General features: G+C 37.3%; 1 protein-coding gene across 5 annotated transcripts in view; it reads left to right on the forward strand.

Annotated features, from left to right (window-relative positions):
- The window catches only part of LOC134794096 (liprin-alpha-1), a 269,061-nt gene that overhangs the window by 1,316 nt on the left and 247,605 nt on the right, over positions 1–20,140 (forward strand). The gene's annotated exons all lie outside the window — the stretch shown is intronic.

The following is a 20,140-nucleotide window of genomic DNA, read 5'->3' on the forward strand; positions in this document are numbered from 1 at the left end:
CCAAAGGCACACAGAATCGGGTATCATAGATTAAGGAAAACTGTAGATATAGTATAAAAATGTATTTTTGATATAAGGCTATAAATATAAAGTTAACAAACTCTTGTAAACGGTCAAACAGTGATGTACAGTCAAGTGTAAAAATATGGATGCATACAACATACTCAAAAATATGTCCCATAGCTCTTATGTCGAACTAAGAACTATGGGACATTCCCATAGTTCTTAATTCGCTGACACTACGGGAGTGTCCCATAGTTCTTAATTCGCTGACCTGAGAGCTATGGGGACATATTTTTGAGTAAGTTGTATGCATCCATATTTTTACACTTGACTGTACCAATCAATATCTAAACATTTACTCACTCTAATTTGGAAACTCGGAACTTGACATGCATAACCAAATATATCAACCCATTGGTTGGTCCATTCCTTTTGGTTGTCTACCACTTGTCTTATGTAAATACAACTGGAATCCTCTAGAGCAGATAGTCTTATAGCAGACTTAGACACTACCCCTACTAATCCATACCAATATAATAAGAGATCCCATACAGGGATAAGTTCGCCTTTGTTGTATTTAATTCACTCTGTAACTGCATTTCTCATGTTTTTATTTCTATGCACAATAAATTATATACATACATACATACATAAATGTGAAAGTGTGTCTGTCTATTACCTCTTCACACTTAAACCGCTGAACCGTTTTGGACAACATTTGGTATGGAGATAGTATGGGCCCCGAGAAAGCTAAGGACATAGGATAGTTTTTATCAGTCATCATCATCATCATGATTGTCAACTCTGTCTGTCAGTTACCTCTTCACGCTTTAACTTCTGAACATTTAATGTTAAACATCAGAAGCTATACTTTGTATCTTTAGGTATTAAACCAATAAATGTTATAATTACCCGGAAATGTACAAATTGTTTGTTTACTTTTTTTTTTATACCTACAGATACAGACTTGAAAACTACCAATTGACCTTCTAACTTCGACAGAGAAATCTAGGTCTTGTTGTAAAAAAGTCCTAGTACTAACTAAATTATTGCAATGCTTACAATTTGTACTACTTTCGTAAATAAACATTCATCATTATTTACTAACAAAACATAAAACAAGCAATTCTAAACACTATTATTTATTTATCAATGAGTTACATAATGGTACATTACATGTTGTAATTGATGATCAACAAGTTCACTGGCAATTACATAATGGGTGCATGAAACTAGAGCATGTGGGTGATTCTACAATGTCTTTATCTTATCTTTTGTTGTAGTGTAAATGATGACTACATTGGTGGTGATATGAGATAGGGATAATGATAACTATAAATCTAAAGTACACTGGCGTTCAAAAGTGCATGGACATGTTTCAACCGTAATATTAAGGCATTACGGTCGACATCTATCCATGCACTTTTGAACGCCACTGTACATAAAACAGTGTACAAACTTTTACCTGATTATGTTTATTACTAGAACTCATAGAAGTGGTGGTGGTGATGTTAAAATGAAATAATGTATTAACCGTTTATAAACATTTAACATCGGCTCAGTATGTAGTGTTTACTTTTGAACCCAACCTCAATTACCTACTAAGATTAGAATACTTTCTTTTGGTTTTCCCATAGTGTAAAACTAAATAATGTAAACTAAATAACTAAAATTATGTAAGTTATTATACTTATTACATAATATAAAAAAGAATGTAATTACAGGACACAAGTACATAAAGCCAGCCATTTATAACCTCATTGAGAGAATATTTTGGAGAAAAAAAATCCAATCCACTTTTGACCTTGATATTTGGTGTTAATCAATCTTTTTAGCTAAGTAAAATCTTTAAACTTTACACCATATATTATGACATATTGAACAAACATATACCGGAACATTTTACTACATACCAAGGTTTTTTTTTTTACCTGTAAATTACCTATTAGGGTGCAATCATAAAAACCTAAGCTAAGACAATTACCTCAGTTTATTAGTTTTGTGCAATACCCACATACCAAATCATTGTGACCACGATTGATCAATCGTAGTCCTTATTTATAAAGAGTTAAAGCCTACCAATGCTCAGTGTGTTTCTAGTATGAGAATATACCATTGACACTGTTAGCTGACAATATGTAAGCCTTATTGCAAAGTGTTAAGGTCTAACATTGGTTAGTGTATTGCTAGTTGAGAATGTATGACATAATAGTGATGCACTGTCATTGAATTGAACTCATTTACCGCCTCAGTAGGTCAATCACATTCCATGCACTCTATGCTGGGTTGGGTTAGACTTCATATATTTTTAAACTTTATTTAAGATTAGATGCAATTACAAAATTAATTTACAAATATACATGTAGACTTTCTAAAAGGGCAAAATCAGGGATAGGTATCTAAATGTGTGCAACAAAACGTAATATACGTTGTTACCTACTCATTTAAGTCCTGTTTTTTTTCTTGTATTATGTACTTTTCTTTAGTAGTGCACAATAAAGAATTTTATTATTATTTGTATGTCTGTTCCATATCTCGGGACCATGGGGTCCCGGACCTTTGGGAGGCGTACGTGGGGCCGAAGCCAACAGCGCAGAGGCCCTTTAAGACACTTTAATCTAAAAGCAAGGGATGCACATGGCGGATACCATCCCCGAACGCACAATGTGATACATCCGGAGATGGTCCACGCCAGGTGCAAAGACTATTGCAGTGCAGCACTTTTGTGCTGCGATGGAAACTAAGGTCATAGGCTATTTGATTTGAATGTTGGATGGACTGGATATAGGGCTATGGGAGGAGACTAGCGGACACCTGCCGTGACAATCAGTCTCAAAATTGTATAAGACAGGTGGTGACTCGCCAACTCATTGAGTGGGCCCCGCAATGGCCGCACGCACAGTGCGACAACAGGGCAACACTTTGGAGTGGCTGTGAGGTTGTCGAGAGGTGAGTCTGCGGTAGCCAGATCCCGGTAATCCGTTCAGCAGGCCGCCGGCGTTATGACATTTTACACTTCCAACCTGGAGCATAGGTCCCGCTCTTGCGACTCCACTCTGGCCGGCCAATCAAGGCAAGCACAGAGGCGAGGGCCAGATGAAAGTGCCCTCTGGAATAGGGGTCCGCGGTGTCGCCACTCACCGTCAGCTCGCCACAAGCTGCCCCCGCGGGGTTATTATTATTATTCTTTTATTCAATTAGGGTCTTAGGTAATGTGAGTATAAAAGTAAAATATAAAAACACTTACAAAACATAACAAAAATATATAAACACATTATAAAAAACCTAACCTAGGGTGCCGCCAGCAGCGGGGCAAGGCCCAAGCTACCGGTGGTCAGGGCTGCAGAGAGAGGAACCGGCGGACTATCCGCGCCGTGTCCAAGATCACCGCCTTCTGCATCTGACCCTTGATCCAACCACCCAGCGAGAGTCTCTCTAGGTGTTGGTCGAGACTCTTCGCTATGAGACCGTTCGCTGACACAACTATCGGAACAATGATCGTCGAGTCAACATCCCACATGGCGGTAATCTCATGAGCTAAGTCTAGGTACTTACTTGTATTATTATTATTATATTTTTGTCTACTTTTGTTTTTTTAGGTATGTTTTTAAAATAAATGTTAATATGTATTTGTATTTGGATATACACAAATCGACCAGTAAGCTCATTAATCAATCTAGTTTCTAAGAAATGTAGGTAAGTATAAGTATTAGGTATTTTAATACATTATTACATCTAGAAACATTATATGTCAAATTTAAGCCCTTGCTACACGGTCGCCGACAAGCCTTCAGACCGCGCGGCCTTGGTCCGTCCCGGACCGTGTAGACAGTTGTTTCCAACAAAGTTTGACCAAAACTGACCAAGGACAGACCAAGGTCAGACGGTTAGAAGGCTTGTCGGCGACCGTGTAGCAAGGGCTTCACATTCTTTCATCCTACCGCGCATCCTAGAGCGCTGGTGGCCAAGCGGTAAGAGCCATGAGCGCCGCCAGGATTACTTTCAGGGGGTGCATATGTGAAATAGAAGCACTCTATGCCGTCATTTAAGTATGTAGCATCGAACGTAGGTACATTTAGCACGTTACGACGTGTGAAAACGTGGAATTGCTCAAAGATGGGACATGAGAGCGACCACACGAGTAAAAAATATATATTTTGTATTTTTTCCTATGTTTTCTTTCCTGCCAGGGGGCCGCAAGTGCCCCGGCCCCCTTGCACCCCGCTGCCGGCGCCCATGGTAAGAGCGTGCGACTTTCAATCCGAAGGTCGCGGGTTCAAACCCCGGCTCGTACCAATGAGTTTTTCGGAACTTATGGACGAAATATCATTTGATATTTACCAGTCCCTTTTCGGTGAAGGAAAACATCGTGAGGAAACCGGACTAATCCCAATAAGGTCTAGTTTACCCTCTGGGTTGGAAGGTCAGATGGCAGTGGTGGCTTTCGTAAAAACTATAGTGCCTATGCCAATTCTCGGGATTAGTTGCCAAGCGAACCCCAGGCTCCCATGAGCCGTGGCAAAGGCCGGGATAACGCGAGGAATGACATTCTTTCATCCTACCAGATATCCTTCATTCGAAATTGCATTCGGTCACTTGAGATTTAAAAAACACTTTACTTCGACAATTGCTATCATGGCTGGCATAGCCTCCGCTTTAATTTCATTTAAAGTTAAAAATATCAGTACTCCTTTGCCTTTCTGCCTTCTGCATCCTATTTTTGTACAACTGGACAGTGACAGACTAAATTTATAAGAAAGAAGACAAGAGGATTAAAGAAAATCGGCGGGCCCGCTCCACGAGGGAATAATAAGTAATTTTATCTCACTGACAGGGTGCTGTTTTTAGCCCCCTTTTTTATTTTCGAGCCCATTTTCGTTATTCCTTATTCTGTTCCTATCATATATAATTACCCGCAGGGTGCTAAAGACGCATCAAGGCCCCCTTTCAGTGATATGATGTAATTAGCCATTTCCCGGCTAATTAATGCTGAAATAATTATAATGTGTAATGAATTAAAGTATGGTATGGTATTAACATTTTTGATTTATACTAGGCAATTCAGGCAACGCAATTGTAGCTCCTGTCAGGTTCCGTCAGTTATAAACTTCTAAAGCATGCTACATTTTGTAACATTCAAATATAACTATGTGAAAGATCTCTCATACATCATAGCTTCATTGAATAATCTATCTTTTATAAGGTAGTAACATAATGATATTATGTTAATTCTATTTTGTTTTTGTTAAAATACAACTTAGGTCTATTTATACTTTTAGCGAAGCGTTATCGACACCAAGGTCCTGTTATCATTTCGTTTGAGGTCAATGAAGTGAAGACCCATTAGGGTTATTCTGTTATCAGCTTGTATCTCGCACTATCATGAGCTTTATTAACACCTGACGTGTGTTATGTGTGTATTCTGTTACTTAACTAACTCAATAGGGGACATAAGGTAGTAGCATAGACTATTGACTGTTAGAGGAAATGTTGTTCACTCAGCAACAAATAGATAGTGACGGTCAAACAAGCCAAATATAACGGAACTTCAACACACCTTTATTATTTATTTGGCCACATTGGCCGTCACCATCAACATAAATATCTATTTATTACTGACTGTATATACTAAAATGCTTTATAGATGGCACAACCTCATATTCCTCATATTCGAGATGTTCCGGCTGAACATCTAACGACCTTCACCAAGGAGGAGTTTTGGCCGAGGAGTGTCAAGTTCCGGCGGTTCCGCGGCCGGCTCCCTGACACTGCGGGGTTGTGAACTGCATCGCAACCATAATTGTGTGTTTTTAACTTTTTAGTTTTAAGATATATTTTATAAATGTATGCTAGTTTTAAGGTATTTATCTATAGGCCAATAGTTGCCTGAAAATAAATATTTTAATTAATTCATTCATTAATTCATATTAGATTTTGGGTTCGTAGAACCGCCGGATGAGAAGTAAATGACTCATTACTGATTCTAACGAAAAGTACAGTCGACGATAGAAGCTAATCTTTACCCGTGTGAAATCAGCATACACAGCACCTAATACACAATATGGAATGCGACCGTAGAGTCAGCAAAATTGGACATTACGGGCATCTCAGCAGTGTTTATATTGTTCAGTGTTGGCGACGGGCCAATAGCATTGTAGATAACGGATTTGTCTACCATGAGATATGTAGAGGTAAGGCGGATATCACACTAGATTCGTCCAGAGTTATGCATGCCCACTTGCACTGCGGAAACCGCATCGGCGTGTGAATCGCCTTATAGGGACCGTGCGCGTCGCAACTATGCCACCTCGCGACCTCGCGACCTCAGCGTACTTTGTCACAGTGATAATAATAGAAAATCCTTAGCGACTTTCTCATTGATTGTCACTGTGACAAGGTACCTACTAATGTCATAGAACTTATCATTTGCGATTTCTAGCTAACATGTATCTAATAATATGACTACACTACTATTTCGTGCAAAAGACTGTAAAAGGATCTCAAAGCTGTGTGGGTAAGCCACAATTTAAAACTCGCAGCACGTAATAGTTACTCTGACTAGTTGACATGTGGAAATATCGGATACTCTTACCCAGTTTCCCACAGTAGCTATAATAGCATGTCGTACTTTAATTTGAAGGAAATAACCCTCTCACGCTTGACATGAATAGTTTTTGCTTGGTGCCCAAAAACTATAATCTGAAGCCGAGATCTTCCCGTTGCGAAACAGCCTGTAGTCAAACAATGTATGTAGGTTAAACAGAAAGAGACCATCTTTGAAACAACTTCGTGTTGAACTAAGATCGTATGGAAGTGCAATTGAAACTATGCGAGATCTTGGTACACAATAAACTTCTAGTTTCAGTATGTTACGTAAGAATAACTATAATTATGAACTTCACCGTATTAACTCTTTAGTCTTCTCTCTCTCTCTCTCTCTCTCTCTCTGAAACTCGAGGCTCTGAAAAAGTGTCATCTCTAACAAGTTTTAAAGAACTTAAGTTTCGATACAATGACTAGAAGCTAAGGAACCGAGTCAAAACCTAAATATTTCTATCTATCTTGGTATTTTTACGTCAAAGACCAGGGTTCATCCCTTACGACCAATAATTAAACTTTTCACGCAAACTGTTTACTTGGCGATCTAGCATAAGTTGCGTACTCGCGCGCGAGTCCATACTTGAAGTCGCGCTAGATAGATGTATGGAGTCGCGCACAAGAACGCAACTTATGCTAGCAGGTTTTGTCTTTGCTTACTTTTCTATTTTCACTCCGACCAGACCCAACATCGGAGGCTCGAAGAACTGGCGAGGGCCCGCGATTATCGTCGTCTTCAAACTCCCGACAGATTGAAGAGGGTTTTTAGAGCTTCGCCCGAGGACCCGTAATCAATGCGAGTCAGTTTAGCGTCGGGTTGGTTTGTTCACTGTATTAGGATCGACATTTTGAATAAATGAATGAACAAACTTTGGTTACACGTTGAAAATATCTAAGTAGATACTATTCAAGGAGCACCTTTGGTGTATGTTTTATGATAGTGTTTAATTATTAGTTTTCCCGGCTACTTCATCAACATCAACATCAACATTTATTCAGCAAATAGGCCACAAGGGCACTTTTACACGTCATCATTGAATTTACATACAAGCAAAAATTTATACATCAACAATTTTATAAAATAAAACTAACAATTCAATCTAACGTATTACAATGTATACGGTCTCTTAATGTCGAATTACATGCAAAATACAGATACAAAACACAAAAAAAAAATCTCTAATATTTAGAGGTGTAAATGTCTCTAGGTGTCAGAACTATAAGATTATATAGTTTATCAAGTTATCCTTAGAGATGTATAGGGTCTCCAAGAGTCAATATCCTGTATAATTAATACATTCATTAAGAGAAATAAAACATACGAGAGCAGAATGAGGCGTCTCACTGTAATTAATTAATAAAAATAAAGTTACTAAGTATAATAGCTTGTGTTAACTTAAACAGACCACTCAGACCAGTCTCCACAAACAGCACCCGTTCACGAGTATGACGCGTATCTCAGCCATCGCCTCCCTCAACCTTCATTCTGGAAAGTGGCGACCCGATCAACGACGCCACCGTAAGCAAAGACTTTTAAGCGAGCATGACATGTTCAAGCTACCGGCCTATAATAATATTAAAATAGTAATAACATGTAGCTGTAAGACACGGCATTTTGTGCTCGTATGTTACATAAAAAGACAGTATAGCTTCACATAATTACTAGCCTTAGTTGACTTAGAGATGTAAAGGTCTCTAAGTGTCAGAAACATTAAACATATGTGACGTCCCACGGTCAAAGGTACCTTATGGCGGGTATGGAGTTATGCATACCCCAGTAATCTACAATAAATAAGCTATCGATAACACAAAAGATCAACCTTCTAGGTTGCGTAGTTACAGAGATATGATTTTTTGAAAATAATGTTGTGAAATGAGCAACTTTACGATAGAGAAGTTTTAAGTTTAGCCGCCTAAAAAACTATGTTCCTGAAGTAAGTTACATAGTTGACTACAAATAATAATGCCTTATATATCTGAGATTAAAAAAATATTGCGACTTGTTCTGTAATGCAAATAGAAACTTTTGATATCGACTGATTTATGTGTATACTAACCAATCTCTTGAAAATAAAGTTTTATTTCATTTTCACGATTGATTGCAATGAGCTCTCAAGATTTAAATTTTATCTATTAGAAAACGACACTGACAGACAGTTTAAGCAAAAAACAATACCGATTTAGAGGTGAAAATGTATTTTCTGACTTTTTCATATAAAATGACAAAATTGAATATTTTTACTTTTAATGTGACACACAATCAATTTTTCTGAGCACATATGAAAGAAATTCTGTCATTCAAATGAAATAAATCCTAAAACCCCAACTAAATACTATATTTAACCCCTTATGCCACTTTAAACTTACATAACAATAACAGTATTTGCTCCATACATTTACGAAAAGGTACCTTATGGAAATAAATCTAATAATACATCACTACAAAATATCAATCATATTATAGTTTATCTTTTATGAATAGAAAATATTAATTTACATTAAACTGCCCCCAATTTAATTAGTTCTTCGTCATAATAATCTTAAAAAAGACCAATAATTTGTATGTAATGAAAAGGTACCTTGTGGTCAAGTTACATGATGAGGCATGATGACGATGGAACAGTTAGGATAAACTAATAATATTTTGGGGTTAAGATGGTATAAATCGTCTATTTCTTATCAATAATATATTTCGGTTGCTATTGAAGATAAGCGGCATTGAGGTTCAATGACCTCAGATATTCCTTAAGGTAATGCGTCGGGTATTGGCATTTTTCAGCAAACCAATGGCTGATTTACTGCATGCGACCAAACCAAATGAAGATTATTCTAGTTAAGAAAGACTTGACGAGAGTAACTTTGGTATAATAGCAGTCTACTTGGATTTGTGATGTCGGTCTATGTACGGTTATAATATTTGCGAGGCGCCCCAACCAGAACTGAAATTATCAAATTAGTTTTGCAGAATGCTAATACAGTTCTCTACCAAACTTCTTTTCCCGTATTGACTAGTTTTTTTGGGAATTTTCAATCTTTTTTCCATAAGGTACCTTTTCTACTAAACTCTGAGACGACATTACTAGGCTTATAACTAACTTATAACAAAAATAAAAACAGGTAAACAAACGTTAGGCATTAAGGTTTCAGATCACACAATAAAAAATAATTGAGCATTTTTTCACCTCTTTACAAAACATTTAATATCTCCGAAACTAGAAACCCTCATAAGGTACCTTTTCCCGTGGAACGTCACATATAGGTATGTACAATCAAAAATAAAAATCAAATAAATAAATAAATACTTAGAGATGTATAAGGTCTCCAAGTGTCCAAAACTAAAATTAAATTAAACAATTTAATCAAGCGAGAACATCATTGTCTCATGTGTCAATTCTACTGGACACTAGCATATTTAATTCACAATAATAAAATAATAAATATGTAAAATAATAAAAAAAACAATATTTATTTAACTCTTATTATACTAATGAAATCAAGCTACCGGCTTAAAGGCATCTCTATCGTTTATAAAATAATTTACAGTGTAGTACGCCTTACTTAACAAGGAGCGCTTAATGTGCGACTTAAATTTGTGAAGTGGTAAATTCACTACATCAGTGGGGACTTTGTTATAAAAACGTGTACAGTTCCCGACGAAAGACGTACTAACCTTACGGAGGTGGTGGGCGGGCACAGCAAGTTTATGTTTGTTTCTAGTGTTATAGTTATGGATATCACTGTTAACCTTGAATTCGTGGATGTTTTTCCGAACATACATAATATTCTCTAGTATGATGTATTGAGATGCAACGGTAAGAATGTTAACTTCTTTGAATTTCTCTCTTAGGGGCTATTCATAAATTACGTCATTTCAAATTAGGGGGGGGGGGGGTCTGGACATCGGACGACGGTAGCATGAAGTAGGAGGAAATGGGGTCATTTGAAGCATGATTTTTGAATGCTTATGGGGGGGGGGGGGGGGTCAAAAATCGCCAAAAATCGATGACGTAATTTATGGACAGCCCCTTAGGGATACTCGAGCGCCCAGTCCATAGACATACTATGTGAAAGTGGTGGCGTGCATCTTTCAAGCTGATGATCGCGGGCGAACCTTGGCTCCAAAAAGTTCCATGGAACGTATGTAAGAAATATTATTTGATATTAAGCCATCGCTTTTCGGTGAAGGAAACATCGTGAACCACCATGCTAACTCTAATAAGACCTAGTTTTCTGAATTGAAAGGTCAGATGGCAATCGCTTTTGTTGAAACTATTGCTACCTTCCCCAAGTAAGCCGTCGCAAAAATAGTGTTGTTTTGACTAGTAAAATGATTATAACCGGCTGCTATAAAGAACTTTCGAAATAAAATGTTTATGCGCTTGTCAAACGACTAGAGTAGTAAGACTAGTAAGCAAAGTAGTAGTAAGTAAAAGCAAGCAGCAACTCGTAATGCCTCCTCTACAATATCGGCGATGATCGTTGATAGTATCATCGTCTATCATCGGCAAGATCATTGTGCAAGCATCCATCACACTATCGCCTGTAGTAGCAACAACCCGGCGATTCCCTTTGATGTGTGCCCAAAAACCGACAACTCACGGGTCGCAGCCGATGATAGAGGATGACTGGCGGGGACTGCCGGGTATGCCCTCTACACTATCGTGCCTGCCAGTCATCGTCTATCATCGCCGATAGTGTAGAGGAGCCATAAAAGAGATAACACATGAGTTTGTCTTCTATTTTAAAGCGCCACTTCCGCATAAAGATGACGTACGTTTTAAAGGTATGCGGGGTATGCCTGTGTTTAAACTAAAGATAGACGGAATAACTCGGTAATTCTTGTATATATGTATTCCTAATGTTAACGAAGAAAACATTCAATTTCATCACAAATATGTTTTAAAAAGTATTTTAATTCAGTTTGCTTCATGAGTCGAGTCGCACGAACCAGCGAAATGTGACCAGGAAATACCTACTATATGAAACAGACTATCAAAACGGTAGGCCCTCCAAGCCTCAATTTACAACAAAAAAAATAATTATTACTAAATACATATGTACCTTATTGTCTAAGTAATAAAGTTCACAAAATATCAGTACGAGTAAATATTGTATTTTAGCTTACGTGAATTATTATTAGTATTACCGTCGTAATTTCCCACCGTCGTACAGTCAGTCGCGCGTTGTGATTTTCCGACAGTCACGAATGGTACAGTCACATGCAATAATACGTTATTTTTCGAAGGCCGCAAAAATATGTGACTCGCTTTTATCGCTCTACAAATAAGATCGTGTCAGATATTTTTGCGGTCTTCATTGTGTAACATATTATTACAGGTGACTGTAAGGTAAGTACCCCTATTAACGACCCCATTAAAATTGGCATTCATTACCGCGGTATGTATAAAATAGCGTTTAATAAAAAAGCTTATTAACTTTCTTTGAATCTAAGAACACACAAATAAAGCTTTATCTTTTGACTGTCGAATAAGTATAACACTAGTACGAAAACATCACGCAAAAAAGTCGAAAATCGTAAACTAGCGCATCAGGAGCGCAAGATTTGGTTGCTCCATACTAACACGCAACACCTCAAGTAAGCTAACGCGTATTATATTTAGTGATTAGCGTAATAATGGTAAATATTCTGAAAAGACTAAGACTTGAGATTGATTCTTAGTTATTATCTTTATGATTCCCAAATACTTTATTTGTGATATTTGCTCGCCAATAGGAAAAAAATAGGAAATTAAAAACATCGGTGTTAGGTTCCATTTTCTTTGTGTGACACCTAATTTCGAGGTATACCTCGGTAATAACGGAAACGGTATTTTAGATTCGAGCGATGTTATATTTATATATAAATGCACATTTCCTTGACTTTAAATGTTATTGAAATATTTAGCCACCTATAAAGCTAAAGAGCTATTAACGAGGTATGAAATCTATGCAAGAACTCTTAATATTTATTACAATTTTAGACACCTTCTCAGACGTTTTCTTAGAAACCCTTATATGAGAAACTTGTTTAAGTATTGATATAAAAACAAAAGTATGGTTATAAAGTTTATTTTAACCATTGTTTTGTAATATTTGGATTCATCCATATTGATCGTATTAAAAAAATACAAGATAACTATTTATTTTTACTAGTCGTAAATGAGTTTTAAAATTATTTGAATTGAACCGTTTAACGATGGTTAGAAAAGACATCACTCGGTAATAAGCTGTATGAGAACCTAATACAGACCCACCCAAAACTTTCATGGCTTTGATATTAATAGATTCTTAAAATACCTAATACTTTTCATAGTCTTTTGTACACCAGGTACATAATAAGGATTCTTAAAATTCAAGGGCCGAAGACAGACCCGAGAATTTTCAGACCTAATTATGTACCGTTGCACACAATATTTTTTCTAAGGCAGCAAACATAAAATGATATATAAAGACAAAGTCAATATTGGGTTTTAGATCTTTGCCTAGAAGATAGCATTTTTTTTAAATACAACACATGGGTATTGTGATATTTGTTTTCATAAATACCCTACTCTACCCTACGCACCGCGCTTCAAATGTAGTTGATTTGGATATCACTGGCAGTCATTTAATCGACAAATAGAAGTGCTGTGGGCTCAGCACGGTTCCATTTTTATCGTCTATCACTATGCGCGTCCCTTTCGCACTTACATACTTGTTAGAACGTGACAGGCATGGTGACAAGGGATAAAAACGCGACCGTGCTACGCCGCCTGGAGTAGAAAAATATATTTTATGTTATTTTAATAATAAAATAGACACACAAACATACAACATTAACATTAACATTAACTTACACAGATCTTGTATATGTATTGTGTAGAATATAATTCTGATAGCTTGAACGTTTTGGCGCAATTTGCCCTCCACGTCCGGTTGAAATAATTAAGTATCTATTTATTTAACGTAGGTAGGTAATAAATTAAACAAGAATTTCGACAGCATTACACTTGCTCATAAAGGGTAACCCACGATGTTTTTAGCGTTAAAGGAACCAACTATTTTCACTTTATATTCATTAATTAAGTCTTATAATATGAAAAGCGTAGGTATTAAATATACATTTTTTTATCCATTATTGTCAAATAAATAATATTTATCATAATTATGGAACTAAAAATGCGACGGGTTATCCACCCTCGTAAAAAGGAACCCATATCCGCGGTATTTGGGTAACAGTGTTCCAATACCACGGTAATAGGCGATTTCGACATTTTGGTTTTAATAATTATTTTTTCCTTTATAATTTTCTAAAACAAGGCCAGAAACTAAAATAATATAAACTTTAATTAACAAACTAACATAAAAAAATATGTCTTGGTCCATACACCGCCGGTTTATGCTTAATTTTTGGCTTTTTTTGAAAAACTTGCTTAACCCCCTCGTTAATAACTCTTATATTTCTGAAAATGATGAGAAGTCGATTTTCACTCTATGGTATGTCAGATTCATTTAATGAGGCGTATAAATTATTGGCGTGGTGATTTTACAAATATTTATGGACAGAAGAAAAATTGTATTTCGACGTTGTGTACATTTCTTGCAGTATTAAATCAGGCAACATCTTTTACAAAGGTGTAAAATTTTTGACAATCTTCTTCGTAGAGACATATGAGCGCGTAGTATATTTTTTGCGCGTTTTTTTGTAACATTACTGCAGTGTTAATAATACAAGTGTTGACTCGGAAAATTGCTAACACCGTAATATAATCCGCTCAGTTCTAAAACAACCTATGTACCATGGAATGTGACAACTTTTAACAGTTTTAATTAATAAACTGGACCTTATGTCTTTGAAATAAAGCTTATAAATGTTATATTCTTCGGCTATTAGGTATAGAATTAGTTAATCAATATATAAATGTGTGAAATTGTGCGGTCGGAATGTCGCAATCGATACGCTTAGAAGCTTCAAGTGTAGTTGAAAGTTAAAGTAAATAATGGACGAGGTACTGACGTACTTATTTCTATAGCTAGCTTCTACCAGCGACTTCGTCTGTGTATGATGATGATGATTGATAAATAGTAGATTGTTAACCAAGGGATGAAATTATGACTTTCACCCGAGTTTAACACTCTACTTTTCATTTCGAATAGAAAATGCATGTGTTTTTTTTTAAACATGACTAAGCATACATTTTTATAGTATTTTTTGAGCGTACTTTCAATTAACAATTTAGGCAAAAGTATCGATATCCATGGAATGGGGAGTTAAATATCAGAATGGAAAGTGTATAACAAATCCATTTATACCCAAATTTCATTTGCTAATCGTAAAAAATAATAATAATAACTATCGTACTTGGACTTGGAACCTAAAATGCTCTAGTGCAGAAACGTATCATTTTCTGCACACCTTTTAGAACAACAATGACCCTGTTTCAGAGCATGAGAAATGAAAAACTAACTAACGTAGAAGTACAGGGCCCGATTCGGATTTTGAAATAGACATCTATTAGACATCACCAAGATACGATAACGATATGTTTAAGATCTAACCTGTCAAATTTGACATTTGCGCGATTCTGGAGATACTGTTGAACGATTTCCACAGGATATGACTTGGAGATCCAATTCACATCTAATAGATATCTTACTCTATCTAACGTAAAAGTGACATTGGTTGCCCGAATTGCGCTGCAAAAGAGAACTAGTTGATATCTAAACTATAACGTATCTAGAATGGATCTAGTACGTGTCGTCTCTTGTGAATATCTTGAAGTTCGAATACGGCAGTCTGTCACCTGCAACAATATGTTACACAACGAAGGTCGTTGTAGATTCTTAAAAGCGTGTCACATATTTTTGCGGCCTTCGAAGAGTAACATATTATTGCAGGTGACTGTACCTTAATGTAACGTCAGCTTGAAAACAGCGCTTAATCGTGTAAGGTTTTAAGTTGAGTCCTAAAAATATGAATTATGATATGAAAATTATGATGATAGATCTGGGGGCCTAGCCAATATGACAATTGTTTACGCCGTAGCGAACGAAACGCGAATGTCTCATCCATATTAGTGCGATAGAGAGAGAGAGAGTTGTACGCAAACAATTGCCCTCTTGGCTAGGCCATTTATTAAAATAAACCAAGCTCAGACGTCCATTCTTACCCAATTTATAATAAAGTTATAACGTGTCGTAACGTTAAGAAGAAAGCAAGCCAGCTGTCTGCAAAGTTTCCGTCTAAATGGGTTTAAGGATTCACAACTTATTTGAATACCTATTCCAAATTACTCCAAACAACGGTTATGCTGACTGTTGAGAAATACAAAGACTGTTTTGTGTTACAATCGCTATCAGATATATCGGAGTGGTTAAGGCGGTCAAAATATCTGAACATTCACTATGTCGCCGTCAGCGGTTCCATAGCTGCATTGCATACCTAGACACTGATATGACATCTGTCATATTATTGCATTAAATATTATATTATATCATCTTTATAAATTAGATAATTTTTAGAGTTAAAGGCTAAGACTCCGCTGTCCGTCTGTCCGTCCGTCCGTCTGTTTGTCACCAGGCTGTAACTCATGAATCGTGATAGCTAGACAGTTGAAATCTGTGGGCGAGTGCGGCTCGCACTTCTCCGGTTTTTTAATGTTTAAGTTAGATTTTTTAGGATGTTCGAATGGTTGGCAGAGCTCGTGACTAACATATTGACTCTTATAAAAATCTACCATTATCTAAAGCGACAGATATTTACCACCTTACATACTACCTTCAGACTGTAAGGTACTTGCCCAGTTTATTTGTAGGAATCATAAATAAATATAAGTAATCTCAATTTGTTTTTATTGCTTCGAAAAGTTAAGAACAAGTTTATAAAGACCAGAACAAACATGGCTTCTGTAAGTATATACTTAACAACAGGTACAGAAAATATAACTTTAGCAGCGTGTTTACGCCTCATCTACTTGAATTTGAGCGAGAAATTCCGCGTCACCATACGGTACTAACGTTAAACAGTCAAGCTTAAAGAGAATTGGGCCGGACGCGGCTGTCACGTCGGTACCGGAAAAACAGCGCGCTACCATGTGGGGTGCAAAAATGGAGCCAATATGCGCTATAGCGCAATATGACGACAACCACAAACATATAGATCCTGGGGGATTACTATTGGACTTCTGAATAAATTAGCGCTTGTGGCCTAGCGGTAAGACCGTGCGAGTTGCGACTTACAATCCGGAGGGCACGGGCCACTTTCAAACCCCGGCTCGTAGTACACACAGCAACACTCCTGGCTGTACATCAGTGGACCTTATTACAAAAGGCATAAGGTCCACCGATGTACAGTTAACACTGTGGGCGACTGTACCAATGAGTTTTTCAGAACTTATGTTATGTATCATTTGATATTTGCCAGTTGCATTTCGGTGAAGGAAAACATGGTGAGAAAACCGGACTAATCCCCATAAGGCCTAGTTTCCCCTTGGTTGGAAGGTCAGATGGCAGTCGCTTTCCTAAAATCTAGTGCCTACGTCAATTCTTGAAATTAGTTGTCAAGCGGACCCCAGGCTCCCATGAGCCGTGGAAGAAGAAGATACACTATAGCGAATTTGACAAGATGAAATACAAACAATATCTTGAAGAATCACTGGGGGTATAATTATATATGTCCATCCATTTTAAAACTTGGGCAATATTCTGTATATACAGGGTGGAAAAATAAGTCGGGCCCTGGAGGGAAACTACCTTAAATCCTTAAGCTGGCTCATTTTACTTAAAGGAGACATTCCTTTATTTTTAAAAAGAAACAAAACTGCATTCTAAGTATTTTTCTTTTTTTCTTGTATTTGGCTTGACTAAAAAAAAATTGAGTACTAAATATTAGATTTTATTGATATTTTGTACGACAGACGAGTGTAAGACCTAATGTTTCTTGGAGAAATGTTATCATTAACATTAACTGTATCGACTAGTAGAATAAAATTGCAAGTTTTTATTTTTTGGAATTTTGAGTCGGTTCGAGTCCCGGGCGAGGCAAGCTAGTTTTAGAAAATCTTTGAATGCAGTTTTGTTTCTTTTAAAAAATAAAGGAATGTCTCCTTTAAGTAAAATGAGCCAGCTTAAGGATTTAAGGTAGTTTCCCTCCAGGGCCCGACTTATCTTTCCACACTGTACAGGGCAATAAACGGGATCTCTCTACGCTTGATAAACCTGAGCATTCGACTCCATGCGCTCGCTCCAAAAGGAATACCTACTCGTCTTCAGGGGCGTATTTTGAAATTTGGCGCCCCGGGCCAATACGTTTTGCCGCCCCAGAAGTCAAGGAAGAAAAACAAAATGCAATCCGGCATGCCGCCCCTGGGGGTTGGCATATGCCGCCCCTAGAGGTTGGCGCCCCGGGCCATGGCCCGGATGGCCCTAGGGTAAATACGCCCCTGCTCGTCTTGTAACAGGAGCTGACTGTATTTACCATCGTGGGTGGTCTATACGGTATCAATAGACAATGCAACGTTTTTGCTATGTGATGAATGTGTGGAGATCTAAAATTTACGATTGCGGTGAATGCGGTGTCAGATAACATGTAATTGTCGGCCGAGGCGATGTCGAGGTCGATAATACATGTGCTCTGAGACATTTCTTATTTTATTGCCCTAGGTTAGTAATATCCAATTTATTCATGGCGTATACATTTAAACATACACACACAAAAACAACACAATACTAAATAAAGTTGTGTAACATATTACATAATGAATTAGCCCAACTCAGCTAAATGCTGGCTTAGAAGCAAGCGATGGTCCAACCTATTATGGTATTTATATGCTGTTTAACAGTTATTAACTGTCAAATAGCTTTATAATGTGTCATATAACCGTCAGTTGAGCACCGCTGTGCGCAGAAGCTGACTGTAACCGTCGTGGGTGGTCTATTCGACATCAGTGGACAATGCATGTATAAATAGATGTGTGCTCGCTTAATGCGCCGCCGCTGCATGCTTTGGTGTTTCGCATGTGAGTGACACTGGCGAAGGATTTGCTTTTACTGTTAAGTTTCAAAGTGTTATTGAAATTGAATAATATGTTCGATAAATATTTGTGATATATTGATTAAAGTTTGATCGTCGTTCTATTGGAAAATTATGGATTTCCATTTAGAAACAATTCGAAACTATGCTAAAATTAATAAACGCAATAAGTAGTCCGCCATAGAAATTTAGCTTTATTTTCTAGGAAACAACGTTGGTCACTTTGACAGATGTCTTCCCTGTCCACCTTGCACCCAAAAAATAGATAGAATGTATATGTATTATATAGGCATCAAACTAGTTCAAGACACTTCAAGAGCACCAAAACATATAAACTTGACATATTATGTTTGACGTTGCCATATGCGCTGCGTGCTATATTTCTCGCGCGTACTGACCCGATTAAACCCGACTGAAGCTATCTTGAACGAGCATCTAGGTCTCAGTTTAAACTTTATGACGTTTTCATAATCCTGGATATTATTCAACGTTTGCCCTAAATTTCTATCGAATGTCATTGTAAACTTTTCGTCAAGTTAAAACGTCGATAAAGACTTCTAGTCTGAAAGAATTTAAGTTGTTAAAATAAAAATTACTTTGTAGGAACTTAGGTCTACAGTTTCGTCCATAGTCCTAATGACAGAACAATTCGCGCCTCCCTGAAATTGTGTGGTGGTAAACAACTTGGGAAAACTGCGAACTTTTTGATTGATAGAAATCTTTACACGTGTATCTTCCTCACTGGCTACGCCCTTCAAGAAAAAAAGGAGAGGGAACGGGAGGGAATCACCTACTTACATAGTCTGTATCTTTAGATATTTAAATAAAAGTAAACAAAATCTACCCTCAAATGGCTCCTTAAGCCAGTTGAGGGTAGAAGAAAACATTACACGATCAAATAATGTAGGTTAAAGTCAGGTCGTTCAGTGGCTGATCCAGGCGGTTTTGTAATTAGTCGGTTATAACTACCAATAAATGTTATAACTACCCGAAAATTTACAAATTGTTTGTTTATTTTTATTTTAATACCTACAAATACAGACTATAGCAGTGTTTCTTAACCTGTGGTCCGCGGACCCCTGGGGGTCCGCGAGTATATGTACGGGGGTCCGCCGCAGTCTCACCTATACTCACCGGTCTGAAATATATTGCTGATTTTTTTTTATTAAGGGGTCCTTGGACTTGTGCTTGATTTCCTAGGGGTCCGTGGATGGAAAAAGGTTAAGAACCGCTGGACTATAGTATAGTCTAACATTTCTATCTTCATTACATAGATGGTTAGCCGTCTTCAACTGTGCGTTGTTCCAAAAACTTCCTATCTCACACAGCTAAACCACAGTGTCAAAAGTAACAGTGGACGGGCGCCTTTGATGTTTGCGTAAATGCCGACACCGCACAAGAACACAGTAGGACTGTCAGACTTTTACAACACTGCCCAAGACTTGACTTTTACTATAAGACAGCCCTGTAAGTAGTACCGAGCTGCTAACAATGGCGATGTATGCAGCTCGGGTGCGGACGACCCACTTC

Source organism: Cydia splendana, chromosome 10 (assembly GCF_910591565.1).
Source record: "Cydia splendana chromosome 10, ilCydSple1.2, whole genome shotgun sequence".
In the NCBI taxonomy this organism is placed as follows: domain Eukaryota; kingdom Metazoa; phylum Arthropoda; class Insecta; order Lepidoptera; family Tortricidae; genus Cydia; species Cydia splendana.